This window comes from Chenopodium quinoa, unplaced genomic scaffold (genome assembly GCF_001683475.1).
Source record: "Chenopodium quinoa cultivar QQ74 unplaced genomic scaffold, ASM168347v1, whole genome shotgun sequence".
NCBI classification, from domain to species: Eukaryota; Viridiplantae; Streptophyta; class Magnoliopsida; order Caryophyllales; family Amaranthaceae; genus Chenopodium; species Chenopodium quinoa.
The window spans coordinates 2,334,425-2,338,967 of record NW_018743331.1 but is presented as its reverse complement, the minus strand read 5'-3'; positions in this window follow the sequence as shown (position 1 = coordinate 2,338,967).

The following is a 4,543-nucleotide window of genomic DNA, read 5'->3' as shown; positions in this document are numbered from 1 at the left end:
CACCAACCTGATGTACCTTCAAGGGTTGGATGATCCCACTTGGTGCAAGTGTTTCCCAGCGACTCTCAAAGGAATCGCACAACAATGGTTCGGCAACCTGCCGACTGGTTGTGTAAATAACTTCAAGACGCTTGCTTACTTATTCACCTCCAACTTCGCCATGAACATCCCTGCGAAGAAGACGACCCTTGATTTAGGAACAATTCAGCAGGGCGAGAAGGAGGGGCTTCGTTCTTACATCAGGCGATTTAACCTGATGAGAATACAGATTCAAGGGTTACCGGATGAAGTAGCCTATACTTACTTTTTCAGAGGTCTCAAAGACGGGTCGACCTTCAAATTTGATTTGGTCCGAAAGAGGGTGGCGACTCTTCAAGAGGCCTTGATTGAAGCGGAAGCCTATATACAGGCGACTGATCTTTGTATTACGGTAAAACAGTCAGACGGGAAAAGGTCCGACAAAAGAGAAGGACGACAGAAGCAGTCGTCAAACAAAGACGAGAAGAGAAAAGAGGTCTGGGCAAATGATTCCTCTAAACAGCCGTCCCAGAAGAAGAAAAAAGAATTCAAACCATACTCCCCAAAGTATGTGTTTAACAAGGATAGCCAATTTATCCTAAAGGAAATCAAGGGACGAATCTCAATTGAGAAGCCAGTCCCATGAAGGGTTCTGCAAACAATCGGAACCAAGAAAAATTCTGTGATTATCATGAAGATGTTGGTCATCACACCAATGAATGCATCAGTCTCATGCAGTATCTGGACCGCCTGGCTGAGCAAGGTGACCTTGACACTTATGTCAAGAAATCTACGGGGAACACTTCCTCGAAAAAGCAGTCGACCAAAAAGAATCAACAGGCCGACAACTCCGATACAGATGATGCAGTCGTCTACACCATTGCAGGCGGCTTCTCGGGAGGCGGCCCCACTATTAGGGGCAACAAAGACAATATTAGACGATTAGATGTAAATTCCGTTCACCAAGAACGGCCCTCCAAATATTCATTTCCTGAGATTGTCATCACTGAAGAAGATCTAGGAGGGGTAAGAGGGCCGCATGACGACCCTATCGTTATTGAATGTAAAGTGGCCAACCAGAGAGTTGGCCGAATCCTCATAGATACCGGAAGTTCCTCAGATCTCATCAGTAGCAAATGTCTGTCGAAACTAAAATATCAGAGTGATTGCATACATCCGGCATCCCACCCTTTAGTAGGGTTTGGAGGAGGAGTCGTCCACCCAGTGGGACGAGTGGATTTTCCCATCCTCCTGGGCGAAAAAGGGGAAGGACGACACATGGTAGTCCGGTTCCTGGTAGTAGAAGAACTCTCGGCCTACAACATGATTCTGGGACGACCAACCCTGAATAATTCCAAGGCTGTTATAATCCCATCTCTTATGTTGCTCAAGTTTGAGAGGGATAATGGAACAGTCGGGTCCCTAAGGGGAGATCAGAGGATGGCCCGAGAGTGCTATCTCTCGGATGTCAGGCCCACTGTTCTGGCCACTGGGTCGAGCGGTGGAAAAATAGACCTTGACAATGTCAAGGAGAGTGCGCCTGTTCAAGAAGCAGGCGGCAAGAAGAAAGAGGCATCCCAGACAGGGGCCGCAAGAAAAGACTTAAAATAGCAATCATTGGCAGAGGAGCGGTCGGATGAATTCCGCCCTCAGCCGGCTGGTGAGCATACGGACCTGATCTTAGATAACTCGCGTCCTGACAGAGCAATCAAGGTTGGGACGACTGCTCTAAGGGACCTGGGTGACGACTTTCACAAACTATTGAAAGAATACAAGGACATCTTTGCATTCGAAGTCCATGAAATGTCAGGCATTAGTCCTGATCTGGCGATACATAAACTGGCCTTGGATCCGAAAAAGAAGCCGGTACGGCAGAAGAAGCGGAACCATGGCGAAGAAAGAAGTCAGGCGGCAGCCGCCGAAGTTAAAAAATTACTTGATGCAGGGTTCATTCGGCAATGTTACTTCCCAGACTGGGTTGCAAATGTGGTGCTTGTTAAAAAGCCGAATGGCACCTGGCGAATGTGTGTAGACTACACAGACTTAAACAAGGCGTGCCCCAAAGACAGTTACCCTCTGCCTAAAATTGATAACCTGGTCGACTCAACAGCCGGCCATGCTTTGATGAGCTTTATGGACGCCTACTCTGGTTTCCATCAAATTCCTTTATGGAAGAAAGATCAACAGAAGACGGCCTTCGTCACTGATCAGGGGTTATACTGTTACATGATCATGCCGTTTGGTCTTAAGAATGCCCCGGCCACTTTCCAGCGAATGATAAACACTGTGTTCTTTGATCAGATTGGGAGAAATGTCGAGGCATATATTGATGATATGATTGTCATGTCTAAACTTCAGAAAGATCATCTGTCGGACCTCCGAGAAACTTTCGCCACACTCAGGCGGCACCATGTCATGCTCAATCCCAGGAAATGTTTCTTTGGAGTTGAGTCTTGGAAATTTCTCAGATTCCTTATCAATCAGAGAGGAATAAAGGCGAACCCTGAGAAGGTGCAGGCGGTCATCGACATTCAGTCGCCTCGTACCATCCGAGAGGTTCAGAAGTTAACAGGTTGTCTGGCGGCCTTGGGAAGATTTCTAAGCCGATCAGGCGAAAAATGCCTATACTTTCTCCAGGCAATTAAGAAAAAGGCAAGGTTTGAATGGGGGCCGGATGCTGAGGCGGCCTTCCAGAAATTGAAAGTTCACTTGCATTCCTTGCCGAGGCTGGTCAGCCCTTTTCCCAAAGAAGTACTCTACATGTACCTGGCCGTCTCTGATCATGCGTTCAGCGCTGTTCTCCTTGCTGAAAGAGACGGTTGTCAGCTCCCGGTCTACTTTGTCAGTCACGTACTGAAAAATGCCGAGTTGAGGTATCCCTTAGTGGAGAAATTTGGTCTTGCACTCTTCATGGCTGTTAAAAAATTGAAGCCCTACTTTTTGGCACATGCAGTCGTCGTGTATACAGACCAACCTATCAAGCGGCCACTGACCATCATGGAGTCGTCAGGCCGAATGATCAAATGGGCCATAGAAATACAGAGCCTCGAAGTTACCTTCGAGCCTAGAAAAGCAGTGAAGGGGCAAGCCTTTGCTGACTTTATTGTTGAGATGACTCGTCCTCCTGACTATCAAGTTCCAGACCAAGTCTGGAAGGTATATGTGGATGGAAGCTCTACTTCAAATGGTTGTGGAGCAGGCGTCATATGTCAGTCGCTAGAGGGCGACAGGTACGAGTATGCTCTACGCTTCAGTTTTCAGGCCTCAAACAATGAGGCAGAATATGAAGCTTTACTAGCCGGAATCCGCATGTGCAAGGCGGCAGGGGCAAGAAAAATAGACGCCTGTTCCGATTCACAATTGATAGTGAGTCAGTACAATGGCGAATACGAAGCAACCCATCCGGCCATGATCAAGTATTTACAGGCGGTCCGACAAGCAGTCGGCTCCCTTGAGGATTTCCATCTTACCCAAGTGCCGAGATCAGAAAACAACCGGGCGGATGCACTTTCAAAATTAGCATCATCCGCCTCCTGTGATACTCCTCGAACTGTTTTTTGGGAAGTAATGGAGAGGAGAAGCATTGAGGAAGACCCTATTAGAATCTTAGACAGAAGCTCAACCTGGATGGATCCAATTAGGGCATATCTGACAAATGGTACCCTGCCGGATGATCATCAACAGGCGGCAGCACTGAAAAAACTAGCAACCAGTTTTGAAATAATTAAGGGAGAACTTCACAAAAGGGGGTACCTTCAACCCTTCTTAAAGTGTGTTACTCCAGAAAAGGGGCGAGAGATACTAGATGATCTTCACTCTGGTTACTATGCTTCCCATATAGGCGGTAGGACGCTTGCTCAACGGGCAAGGCGGCAGGGCTACTTTTGGCCTACTTAGAAGCAGATGCGATGGAGATGGTGAAAAAATGTGACAAGTGCCAAAGGTTTGGCAAACTAATTCACCGTCCGGCTACTGACCTCACTACCATTCATAGCCCACTACCGTTTGCTAAGTGGGGCATGGATATTCTGGGTCCATATACGCCTGCTATAGGCGGAAGGAGGTACATACTTGTTGCCGTCGACTACTTCACTAAATGGGTAGAGGCGGAGGCTGTAAAGGGAATCAAGACGAAGGATGTAATTTCATTCATTTGGAAAAATGTCATCACTCGGTTCAGGGTTCCCATGTCTATGGTTTTTTATAATGGTCCCCAATTTGAGACGCCTGTTCTCAAAAGCTGGTTGGGTGACCAAGGGATTGCACACTACTTTGCATCTGTCGGCCGTCCACAAGCAAACGGCCAGGTAGAAGCCTTTAATTAAATCATCTCAGACGGTCTCAAGAAAAAGATTGAACGAGCAGGCGGCCTTTGGGCGGATGAATTGCCACATGTTCTCTGAGCCATTAGGACGACTGAAAAAGGGGCGACTGGAGAAACTCCATTCCTCCTAACTTATGGTGCGGAAGCTGTTCTTCTAATAGAACTCTACGAGCCGACTCTTTGAGTAATGCTATATGACGA